Consider the following 13,270-nt stretch of genomic DNA (forward strand, 5'->3'; position numbering starts at 1 on the left):
TCTTCTTTTTGGATGTGTGCATTTATTGCTATAAACTGACCTCTGAGCACTGCTTTTGCGTGTCCCAAAGGTTCTGGTAGGATGTGTTTTCATTCACTTTTGATTCTATGAATTTCTTAATTCCACCCTTAATTTCTTCTATAACCCAGTAGTTTTTGAGCAAGGTGTTGTTCAGTTTCCATGTGTTTGATTTTTTTTGCTTGCTTTTTCTGTTGTTGATTTCTGCTTTAATGGCTTTATGGTCAGAAAAGATGCTTTGTAATGTTTTGATGCTTTGGATTTTGTTAAGGCTTGCTTTATGGCCTAATATGTGGTCTGTTTTGGAGGATTTTCCATGTGTGTTGGAAAAGAAAGTATACTTGGCTGCTGTTGGGGGAAGTGTTCGGTATATGTCTGTGAGATCAAGTTGGTGGACTGTAGCATTTAGATCTTCCGTGTCTTTGCTGAGCTTCTTTCTGGATGTTCTATCCTTCACTGACAGTGGTGTGTTGAAGTCTCCTACTACTATTGTGGAGCTGTCTCTCTCTCTTTTCAGTGCTGTTCGAGTTTGTTTTATGTATTTTGGAGCCCTGTTGTTAGGAGCGTAAATATTTATTATAATTATGTCGTCCTGGTGTATTGATGCTTTAATCATTATATTGTGTCCTTCCTTATCCTTTGTGGTGGATTTTACTTTAAAGTCTATTTTGTCAGAGATTAATATTGCCACTCCTACTCTTTTTTGAGTGTTGTTTGCTTGATATATTTTTTTCCATCCTTTGAGTTTTAGTTTGTTTGTGTCTTTAAGTCTAAGTATGTCTCTTGTAGGCAGCATATAGATGGATTGTATTTTTTTTTAACCAATCTGCCACTCTCTGTCTCTTTATTGGTACATTTAGTCCATTTACAATCAGTGTAATTATTGATAGGTATGAGTTTAGTGCTGTCATTTTGATGTCTTTCTTTGTATGTTGTTCACAGTTTCTTTGTTCTACTTAATTTTCTGTGCTGAGCCATTTTTCTTTATGTATTTTCATCTTTTTCATTGCCGTTGATTTTGTGTTTGCTGAGTCTTTATATTTTTCTAGTTTTTTATTTTGACTTGTAGGAATCTTAGTTTCCTTAATATTTACCGTTAGTTTTCTAAGTTTATACCAGTCTTTTATTTCTTTATATTGTCTTGACTTCCTCTCCTTGTGAAAAATCTATGTTTACATTTTTTAAGTCTCTCTTTTTTTGTTTTAATGTTGTCATCTTTTGCATATTGACATCTGTTTCCCTATTTTCAGTGGTTTAGCTTTAATTTAATTCTGTGACTTCCCTGTCTGGGTTGATATCTGGTTGCTCTGTTCTGCGTTCTAGACTTGGGTTTTTATCTGATGCGGCTGATTTTCTAATCGGAGGACTGTCTTTAGTATTTCTTATAATTTTGGTTTGGTTTTTGCAAATTCCCTAAACTTCTGTTTATCTGGAAATGCCCTAATTTTGCCATCATACTTGAGATACAATTTTGCTAGATATATAATTCTTGGCTGGCAGGTTTTTTTCCGTCAAGGCTTTATATATGTCATCCGGTTGCCTTCTTGTCTGCATGGATTCTGCTGTGTACTCCAAGCTTATTCTTGTTGACTGTCCTTCGTAGATGACTTTTTGTTTATCCTTAGCCACTCTTAAAGTTCTCTGTTTATCTTTGGTTTCGGCAAGTTTGATTATAACATGTCCTGGTGACTTTCTTTTGGGATCTACCTTATGTGGGGTTCGATGAGCATCTTGGATAGATATCTTGTCATCTTTCGTGATGTCAGGGAAGTTTTCTGCCAACAGATCTTCAACAATTCTCTGTATTTTCTGTTATCCCCCCATTCTGGTACTCCAGTCACTCGTAGGTTTTTCCTCTTGATAGAGTCCCACATAATTCTTAGGGTTTCTTCATTTTTATAAATCCTTTTATCTGATTTTTCTTCAGATAAGTTGGTGTCAAGTGCTTTACCTTCAATCTCACTAATTCTGACTTCCATTGCCTCAGTTCTGCTCCTATGACTTTCTATTGAGTTGCCTAATTCTGAAATTTTATTGTTAATCTTCTGGATTTCTGATTGCTGTCTCTCTGTGGATTCTTGCAGCCTGTTAAATTTGTCATTATGCTCTTGTCTAATCTTTTTAATTTCCTCTATTGCATGTTCTGCGTTTTGATTGATTTCCTTCCGAATTTCTTGAAGAGTTCTGTAGATTAATCTTTTGTATTCTGCTTCTGGTAATTTCAAGAAGTTTTCCTCCTCTGCAAAATTTCTAGTTTCTTTATGTTGGGAGCTTGCTGAAGCCATCATGGATTGCCTCTTTGTGTGATTTGATATTGACTGTTGTCTCAGAGCCATCAATAAGTTATTATATTTAATTTTATGTTTGCTTACTGTGTCTTAGCTTCTTGTTTTATTTTGTTATGCCCAAATAGGCTGCTCATATGAGCTAGTTTGATTATTGGCACCTTTGAAGCTCTAATGTCCTGTCACCAGGTGGTTAGGTCTATTACTAGGTATGTGAGCTCAGGAGTCCACCCACTCCTCCTGTATGGAATCACCTGGTGCCCAGATAGATAGCCACCACGTGTGTGGTATAGGCTCTCACTTACAGTCCTAGACAGGCATGGTTGATTGGTGTAGGCCTAAGCATCAGACTGCAGCAGGTGGACACACTTCTGAGCCAGGCAGGGGGCTGACGGCCGCCCCTGAGTATCCAGGAGGAAGGGGTGTCCCTGTTCCAGCCCTGGGGACTTGGCAATTGCTGAAGCTGGTACTGGACCCAGTGCAGAGCAGGGAGCAGGGAGGTAAATGTGAGAAAGATTTTTCCCTTAGTGGGGTGTTTTTGATCAGTGCAGTAAGCCATACACAAGTACTTATCTTTCATCTAGGGCTGCTTCTCACTGTTTCTGTGTGGCGAAGCGGATTCTTGGTGGCAGGGTCTCTCCTGGTGCAGAATATACCTCTCGAGCACCATTGCTTGCTTGCCTCACCGCTCACCCCTGAGCTTCTCAGGCCTGAAGGGCTCAGGCTCTTGCTGGGTCAGGTATGGCAACTCCTCGCTGCTGCTGAACTGTCTCTCCCTCCCCCTGCCATTCAGTCCGGTTCCTCAACTCTGCCTTTGATGTTCAGGGCTCCCAGATTGCCAAATATAATTGAATCACTTGTTTCTTCAGGTGTTTGTTGTAAGAGGGTCCACCGGAAACATCTGACTACTCTGCCATCTTGGCCCCTCTTAACCTCTATATGTTAATGAGGCAGGATCAGTGTGGGGTATATTTTGAGTCACAGTCTTACAAGAGGGTGTAACTTAGATTACACCCTTACTCAAGTCACACCCTTGCTTAAGTCATTCCTTTTATCTTACAAGAGATAAAAGGAGAGAGAAGTGAGAAGCCGGGAGAGGGACCTGACTACCACCAAGAAAGAAAAGCCAGGAGCAGAGCTCATCATTTGTACCCAGGGTCCCTGCACTGAGAAGCTCTTAGACCCAGGGAAGATTGATGCTGAGACACCTGGAACTCTCTAAGGAACACTGGGCCCACAGATGTTGAAAGGTGACAAGGACCTCCCCAGAGCTGACAGAGAGAAAGAGTTCCCCTAGGGCTAACTCCCTGAATTCAGACTTCTAGCCTCCTAAACTGTGAGAGAATAAATTTCTGTTTGTTAAAGCCACCCACTTGTGGGATTTCTGTTATAGCAGCACTAGAGAACTAAGACACTTGCCATGGACAGAAGGTCATATGAAAATAAGTGCAGTGAAAGTGAAATGATGCTAAGCATGTCTTGCAGGATGCAGTTGCCTGCCCAAAGCTCTGATCTTGGGTCTGGCCCTCTTTTTTTAAAGATGGAGGTTTGCAAGTGCTAAAGAGGTGTTAAGAACTGACTATCACCAAACTGAAACTTTCTCTTTGTCATGAGAAGGGCTGAAAGGAAACCTTCTTCTCACTGTGAGATGCAATGTGGTGTGCTGCTCCCCACGTCCCACCTTAAATCACCCCCTGCTGTGAGTGAGTGTGATCTGTTGCACCTGAGGTGACACCTACTCTACACAGAGGGGGCTCAGAGCCTTCCACGCTCCAGCAAGTGCTAATAAGGATGGGCTAGAACTCCTCATCTGCCAGGCTGACCTCATACTGACAATGGGCTCTCTTCCACCAGGGCCACTCGCAGCCGCTAAAACAGCCTGAGACCCCATCAGGCAGGTGTGAACCCTCAGAACATCCTCTCAAGAATGATCTGTTTGCATGTGCCTCTCTGCAAATGCCCCATGTCTTAGCCTCTTAGTGCTGTCATAACAGAAACACTACAGGTGGGGCCTTTAAAGAATAGACATTTATTTTCTCACAGCACTGGAGGCTAGAAGTCCAAATCAGGGTCTCAGCTGTGTCCATTCCTTCCTGATCAAGTGCCCCAGGCATTCCATTGGTTCCTTTGCTTGTAGACAGTCTTCACATGATGTCTCTCTCCCCTGTCGCTGTGTCTAATCTCCTCTTTTTCACAACTCAGAAGTGATTAGGTTTAAGACTGACCCTACTCTGGTATGACTTCATTAACATAATAAGAGAAAAACCCTATTTCCAAACAGGACCACATCCACAGATACCAAAATCAAAACCCAAACCCTTTGCTGTCCAGTTGATTGCAACTCATAGTGACCCCATAGGACAGGGTAGAACTGCCCCATAGGGTTTCCAAAGAGTGGCTGGTGAATTCAAAGTGCCAACGTTTGGTTAGCAGTTGAGCTCTTAACCACTATGCCACCAGGGCTTCTCTATAAGAACAAGGGGCAAGAAGTAAACACATATTTTTAGGAGGATACAATTTAATCCATAACACCTAGACTCTTCGATAATGTCTTAGTCATCTAGTGCTGCTCTAACAGAAATACCACAAGTGGATAGTTTCAACAAGGAGAAATTTATTCTCTCACAGTCTAGTAGGTTACAGGTCCAAATTCAGGGTGTCAGCTCCAGGGGAAGGCTTTCTCTGTCAGCTCTGGAGGAAGGTATTTGTCATCAATCATCCCTTTTTCTGGGAGCATCTGAGCGCAGGAACCTCAGGTCCAAAGGACACACTCTGCTCCTGGCACTGCTTTCTTGGTGGTATGATGTTCCCATGTGTCTCTGCTCTGTTCCCTCTTTTATATCTCAAAAGAGGTTGGCTTAAGACACTGTCTAATCTTGTAGATTTAATCAATATAACTGCCACTAATCCATCTTATTACATCACAGTGATAGGATTTACAACACATAGGGAAATCAACTATACAATACTGGGACTCATGACACGGCCAAGGTGACAGATATTTTTGGCGGACACAATTCAATCCATGACAGATAACCAGTTGCCGTTGAGTCAACTCAAACTCATGGTGACCCCATGTGTGTCAGAGTAGAACTGGGCTCCATAGGGTTTTCAGGGGCTGATTTTTCTGAAGTAGATTGCTAGGTCTTTCTTCTGAGGTGCCTTTGGGTGGACTCAAACCTCCAACCTTCTGGTTAGCAGGTGAGCACACTGACTGCTTGTACCACCCAGGGATTCCTGTTATCAGGAGGGACCAGTACCTGGAGAACGACATCATGCTTGGTAAAGTAGAGGGTCAGCGAAAAAGAGGAAGACCCTCAACAAAATGGATTGACACAGTGGCTGCAACAATGAGCTCAACCAGAGCAATGATTGTGAGGACGGCACAGGACTGGGCAGTGTTTTGTTCTGTTGTGCATGGGGTAGCTATGAGTTGGAACCGACTCGACAGCACCTAACAACAACAACAACAACAAGAGATTCCAGACCCTTGGATAAAATGACAGAAAAGGCTCTGTCGAGATGTTAAAAATGGCTGTGATTTCTTTGACTCTTCTCCCATTGAGAGGTGTGGGTCTATGTCCCCTCCCCTTTAGTCTGAATGGACTTCTCACTGCTGTGACCAATAACATAAGGCAGAAGTGACACTGTGACTTCTGAGGCTGGGTCATAAAAGGTGGTGCAGCTTCCATCTTGTTCACTGGACCACTGGTGCTTGGAGCTCTGAACCACCATGGAAGAAATCCAACTGCACATGGTGGTCATATTGTGAGGAAGCCCAAGCTACCTGGAGAGGCTACGTATAGGTGCTGCAGTGACAGTCCTAGCTGAGTCTTTTTTTTTTTTTTTTGGTCTCCTGTTTACACAATTTTAAGCCACTTTATTGCTAACCACAAGGTGATTCAGCATTCTGATTTAATCTAAGAATTTCTTGACTTTACACATAATAAAAGGGACTATGAAGAACAGCGAGAAAGCTGGAAGACACAGGAAAGAACAAAAACAACACACGGACATATATCTTCTGGCCCAAACAATGAGAGACGTATGCAGTTAGACTATCTGTTCAAGCTATTTCCAGATCACTGTGGAAATCCTGGTGGTGTAGTGGCTAAGAGCTATAGCTACTAACCAAAAGTTGGCAATTCGAATCCACCAGGTGCTCCTTGGAAACCGTATGGAGCAATTGTAGTCTGTCCTATAGGGTAGCTGTGAGTTGGAATCAACTTGACGGCAATGGGTTTTGGTTTCTGATTTTTATCCTCACTGTGACAGGCGGCAGAGGTACGCGCAGAGGTCAGCACCAAGACTGCCTTTTCTGGGAGTAATCCAAATTCCTTTAGAAAAGCTTCAGGGTCCACAGCAAAGAAATCTTCCCTCAGCTGGTCAGTGACACGAACGAAATTTCCAATCAATTCACCCATCTTGTAGATCAGCAAGGCAGGAAGGGCGTTCTTGATGTACCAACTGCTGGCCCCAATAATGAGCCTTTTGTTCAGCAGAATTTGACAGTTGGGTACTCTGCAGCAAGGCAGATCATGCACCCATTCACGGCTTCGGTCCCTGGAATGCCATCCCCATATATATGGACCATGATGAGGGTGATTTCCTCCTCTTTATCAATCATGTCTGAAAACCCTTGTCCACTGGGGATCTCAAAAACCTGCTTGAACTGGGGCCCCTTGTGAAGCTGCGGCTGCATCTCTTCCATTCTCTGTTTCCGGTACTGCTACAGAAACTCTTCATCACCTTGGTTCTCATTCATCATGGCCAACTCCTTCAGCATCATCTTCCCACTGATCTTCTCCTGGAAGTCCTTCTGTTTCTGTGGCTCCTCCTCTCCGTCCACATGAGACCTAGAGGTCATTGGCAGCTTCTGGATCAGCCTTTCCATCTCCTGGCACTGCTCCTGCTTTTGCTCTGTCTCCAATTGCTTGAAATGGCACCAGTTATTGATCACACCTTTGGGACCTGTGTTAACTGAGATGCCTTTGCCTGCCATCTCAGTCTCTGCCAGGGCACTCCTGCCTCTGCCCTTGTCCTCGTGGTCGCTGTCCTCATCCTCACTGCTGCTGTAGCGGTACTGCAGCTATTCCCCCAGCAATTTATCATCCAGAGTAGTCGTGATGCCCGGCCTAGTTCAGTCTGGCTCCCTTCATGCTGGCAGCTCCTGGCACCAGAAGGAAGGGGGTGGCTCTTGGTTACAGGAAGAGAAGTGGGTTGATGCCTTGAGTGCTAAGAGAATAGCCAGTGAGTCTGTTTTTTGAGTCATCCCAGCCCAGACAGAGACATGTAAAGAAGCTTCCAGATGGTTCCAGCCTCCGCCATTTGAACCTTCCAAATTGAGGCTCTGATACCATGGAACAGAGACATACTGTGCCCCTGTGCCCGGTCCGAGTTCCTTACAACAGAATCAGCCTAATAAAATGGCTGTTGTTCTATGCCACTAACTTTGGGATAGTTTGCTATGCAGCAATAGGTAATGGGAGCAGAATTTGACAGACAGACAGGAAAGATGGTGGCTCAGCATATACCCAACTGTCTTTGCAGCCCACTCCCTTCTGGGACCACAGGACAACAAGGGTAGGCAGGCCAACTGAGTATTTTGGTTCCTTGTAGTGGGAGGGATGCAGGGACCAGCAGTGGAGAACAGGGCTGACTTCTCCTGGAGGCTTCAAGTAGATAGATTAGATAAATAGTGTCATGGATTGAATTGTGTCCCCCAGAAATATCTGTCAACTTGGCTAGATCATGATTCCCAGTATTGTATGATTGTCTGCCATTTTGTCATCTGATGTGATTTCCGTATGTGTTGTAAATCCTATCACTATGATGTAATAAGATGGATTAGCGGCAGTTATATTGATGAGGTTTACAAGATTAGATAGTGTCTTAAGCAAATCTCTTTTGAGATATAAAAGAGAGAAGCGAGCAGAGACAGCTGGAACCTCACACCACAAGAAAGCAATGCCAGGAGCAGAATGCGTCCTTTGGACCTGAGGTTCCTGCGCTGAAAAGCTCCTAGACCAAGGGAAGATTGATGAGAAGGACCTTCCTCCAGAGCCGACAGAGAAAGCCTTCCTCTGGAGCTGACACCCTGAATTTGGACTTGTAGCCTACTAGACTGTAACAGAATAAATTTCTCTTTGTTAAAGTCATCAACTTGTAGTATTTCTGTTATCGCAGCACTAGATGACCAAGACAGACAGATGGAAGGATAGGTAGGCAGTTGCAGTTAGGTAGGTAGGTAGATAGATAGCTGCCTTTAAGTCGGCCGACTCTTGGCAACCCCAAGTACAACAGAACGAAACATTGCCTAGTCCTGCGTCATCCTCATCATCGCTGGCATGTTTGAGTCCGTTGTTGTGGCTCTCCTGGCAATCCACCTCACCAAGGGTCTCCCTCACTTTCCTGGCCCTCTACTTCACCACGCAAGATGTCCTCCTCCAGCAATTTATCCCTCTTGAGGATGTGTCCAAAGCAAATGAGTCAGACAATATTCTGTTGTGATCCATAAGGTTCTCACTGGCTAATTTTCACAAGTAGATCGCTAGGCCTTTCTTCCTAGTCTGTCTTAGTCTGGGAGCTCCGCTGAAATCTGTCCACCATAAGTGACCCTGCTGGTATTTGAAATATCAGTGGCATAGCTTCCAGCAACACAGCAACACGCCACCACAGAAGGTAAAACTGACAGACAAGAGTGGGGTGCTTTAACTAGAGTCCAGGATTTCCCCAGACTCTGAGGAGGCCGCAGCATCGAGGAACAGTGCAGACCCTCCAAGGACTTCCCCAGGTGTCCTAACAGTCCCTTATGGCCCCTGAGAGGACTGTATGGCAGGATAAATTGTTCCAGGTCCCAAGAACTGCAGAGAGCTGCCACTTGCACCCGGGGCCAGGAGCCAACGTTATGTCTCCCTGGAGATACCCGCAGCCGTGTCCTGAACCACTAGGCGTACGTGGCCTGCACTTTGGGAAACACTGAAGTAGAACCAAAGAATCAGCAAAGACATAAAGGATATGAATTTGAGCAATACATCAACAACTTCGTCTCATGTGCTTTGGACATGTTAGCAGCAGGGATCAATCCCTGGAGAAGGACATCGTGCTTGATAAAGTAGAGGGTCAGTGAAAAAGAAGATCTTCAATGAGATGAATCGACACAGTGGCCGCACCAATGGGCTCAAACATACCAACGATTGTGAAGATGGCGCAGGACAGGGCAGGGTTTTGTTCTGTTGTACACAGGGTTTCTATGAGTTGGGACCAACTCAATGGCACCCAACAACAACAACGACATAGCAACAAGAGAGACCACTGTGCCCTAAAGAAAGAGATTGTACATACATTCCTCACTTCTGTGGAACAAGGAACAGTCTCATAGATGAATCAAGTATCTGGCCACTAAGAAAATTTATTAAGTCACTTCAAGAAAATTATAATACAATGAGACAATAAATGAACAACAATTGTTTTTAATTCTATTAAAAAATCATTTGCTGTTGAGTCAACTCCAACTCATGGCGACCCTATATGTGCCGGAGTAGAACTGTGCTCTGTAGGGTTTTCAATGGCTGTTTTTTTGGAAGTAGATTACCAGGCCTTACTTCCGAGGCACCTCGGGTAGACTCGAACTTCCCACCTTTCAGTAAGCAGCCAAACGTGTTAACCATTTGCACCACCCAGGGACTCCACAATCTTTAGTGACTCCTAAACCAAAGAGGAAATAAAAACTAATATTCTCAATTAACCAGAAAGCTAGAGAGAGAACATTTCGTAATGAAACTTAGGCATGCAGCAAAACCTATACTTAGAGGAAATTTTATGGTCTTAGATGTTTTTATTGTTATAAGCTACTGAAAATAAAATCAATTAAATATTCAATAAAGTAAGTAGAGAAAGAAACTAAACTAAAAGGAAGTAAGAAAGGGGTTTAATCTGAAATTAGTCAAGTGGACGATAAAAAATAGCAGAAAGCTGAATAAAATCAGACGGTGGCTTATTGAAATGACCAGTAAAATGGGAAAAACAATCCCTGGCAATCCCAATTAAGATAAAAAGAGAAAGAGAGCAAAAATGACAAGGGTAGGAATGCGAAAGAGGTTATAACCCCAGCTAAAGAAGGGGAGTTTCAAGAAGCTTCCTTTCCATGTTCAGCAGAAACACCGCTGTGCTCAAGAGGTGGGGAAAACCGCTACTCCTAGGAGTGATTCACCCCGCCCCTGCCCTGTGCTTCTGCAGTGCATCTTCATCCCCACCCCATAGATGAGGGAAGTCTGGACAGATCCCACATCAGGCACGTGGCAGAGCAGCGTTGGAACCCAGATCTTGATGGTTCTGAAGGGCTTGTCTGTCACCACCGTTATGTATTGAATTGTGTCCCCCCAAAATATGTGTTGTGTCCCCGCAAAATATGTGTTGTACATCCTAACCCCTATACCTGTGGTAAAGGAGCCCTAGTGGCACCGTGGTTAAAGCACTCAGCTGCGAACCAAACATTTGGCGGGTAAAGCCCACCAGCAGCTCTGCGGGAGAAAGATGTGGCAGTCTGCATCTGTAAAGATGACAGAAACTCTCTGTCCTATAGGGTCACTATGAGTGGGAATCGACTCAATGGCAATAGATTTTTTTTTTAAATCCCTTTTGGGAATGGATTTCCTTTGTTGTGGATGAGGCAATATTACTGTAGGGTGTGACTTGAGTAGATCTCTTTTGAGATATCAAAGGAGCAGATTAAGCAAGCAGAAATGGGGGAAGATAGATGCCACACGGCATGAAGATCCCCAAGGAACCAAGGAACAGAAGCTGGAGAGACAAGGACCTTCCGCGGAGCCGACAGAGAGAGAGACGCTTCCCTTAGGGGCGGCGTTCTGATTCTGGACTTCTAGCCTCCTACTCTACGAGAAAATAAACTTCTGTTTGTTAAAGCCGCCCACTTGTGGTATTTCTGTTACAGCAGCAATAGATAAGGTAGGCAACCACTCCGCTGTTTTTCAACCTGGGGAGTCTTTCAGCCACCATGAACACCCCTGGAGGTCCCAGGGTGAGAAATGCCGTGTACACGCTGTGTCCACCGCACTGAAACCAGGACCCTCAGAGCAGGGTGCAGGGATTGTGCAGGCACCCTTGCAGGCTGCGGGGCCAGGCCCGGGGCACCAGCTGGCCTGGGCTGGGTGGGCGGTCTCTCCCTTTGCTGGGGCCTCCCCCGCCCCAACCAACACACTGGGCTTGGGCCCCTGCTCTTCGCAGCTCCTTGTCACCAGCCCGGGAAGTTGTGGTCTTAGAGAGAGGAGCAAACAGTGCTGGAGAAGCCCCAGAACCCGCCAGGCCCCTGACTCTTTGAAAACCAGCTCGGGCTGGGCTGGCCTGATTTGTACTTCAGAGCTGATGTGATTAGCAACACGTTTGTCCACAGAATATGTTAATGAGCACAAACAGCCCCCAATTACCTTCCTGGGGGGCTGGGGCCACTGTCCCCAGGGTCTGGCTGGGCCCTGGTGGGCTCTGGGCCAAGCATGCGCAGGCCTGGGGCTCTAGCTGGTCTTTGGGAGAGGCCCTAGAGACCTCGTCTGGTGGGCCTTATGGTCTTCCCATTTCACAGATGAAGAATGTGAAGCTAAAGGCTTAAGTGGCTTACTCAAGTCGACCCTGCAAGTAGGGAGCCCACACTTGATCCCCAAATTTCTTTAACGCTAGACTTCCTTAGCCCCTTTTTCCAATGAGACGCTGAAGAAATCATCCAGGCTGGAAGGATGTGGAAGTTCAGAGGTGTTGGGCATCCTTCCCACTAACCAAGCCACGGAGGCGTTGAGTGGTGGGTGGTTGGCCTGTGGGTAGAAGAGGCAGAGGCTGGCCTGGTTGACACCCCTACAATGCGAAGCCCCAGGCAGACGGAGTGGGGGGCGAGGCCAGGCGTGGACAGTATGTGCGATTAAGCAAAGTTGCAATTCTGAGAAGGGTGGTTCCCCCAAAATATTGTCTTGAGAACAGCAGGGGCAAGACCTGTCGGCTCTTGTCCTGATGCCTGCCCCAGAATGCACGTCCCTGCCACTGCCCGCTGCCCAGGCCTCCTCTCCCACGCCCCCCCGTTCTCTGGCCACACTAGCCCTGTCCTGATGCCTACCTACACCAGGCTGCAGGACCCTGTCACTGCCCAGGCCTCCTCTCTCACGCTTCCCCATTCTCTGGCCACATTAGCCCTGTCCTGATGCCTATCCCAGTCTGCAGGGCCCTATCACTGCCCGGGCCTCCTGTCCCACGCTCCCCCCTTCTCTGGCCACACTAGCCTTGTCCTGAAACACACCAAACCGACCAGCCCCAGGGCCTTTGCACTTGCCGCTCCGCCTGGCATGCCCTTGCCCTAGATCTCACAGGCGGGCCCTCCACATCCAGAAGCCACCCCCCTCCCCCAGCCACCAGCTTTAGCAGACCTCCTGCAGCCCCTACTGGCCACTGGACCGTTACGTTCCCGTCTCCCTGCCGCTGCCCCGGGCTCTGAGCCCCACAGGTCCATGCCCAGCTTGTTGGTCTCCTCCACCCCAGCATCCCAGAAGAGTGGCCCCCACCAGCAGGCACTCGATAATTGTCTGTTGAGTGAATGAACGAGCACAGACAGAGAGTCATGTTTCCAACTCCGTAGTTCACCCAGAGCCCTGAAGATCTGCTACCAGGGGCCCTAATCTGGGACGTGGCTCCAAACTCCGCCTTCCCTCCTGTCAGCATGAGGGTCCTGGGCAGGCTTCAGGACCTCGGGTGGAGGGATTGTTGCTGGCTCTCCCCAGAGGGCTCGGGACCCAGCCCTGCTCAGGCCGCAGACCCCTGGGTGGCTCCTTCCAGTTAGGCCTGAGCCCGGCAGACCCCTCGGAGGGCCCACCTGCCTTCACACCTCAGGCGGGAGCAGCCTGGCTGTTTGCCGGAGTCTGTGGTGCCTGACTTGGGGCCTTTTGGTGGGAAATGTGCATTTTGATGGG

At 46.6% G+C, this 13,270-nt stretch overlaps 1 pseudogene; it reads right to left on the reverse strand.

The window, feature by feature from the left end:
• Window positions 1-4,127: 4,127 nt before the first annotated feature.
• Window positions 4,128-13,270, reverse strand: part of LOC101353768 (phosducin-like protein) — a 12,905-nt pseudogene continuing 3,762 nt past the window's right edge.

Source organism: Trichechus manatus, unplaced genomic scaffold (assembly GCF_000243295.1).
Source record: "Trichechus manatus latirostris isolate Lorelei unplaced genomic scaffold, TriManLat1.0 scaffold00113, whole genome shotgun sequence".
NCBI classification, from domain to species: domain Eukaryota; kingdom Metazoa; phylum Chordata; class Mammalia; order Sirenia; family Trichechidae; genus Trichechus; species Trichechus manatus.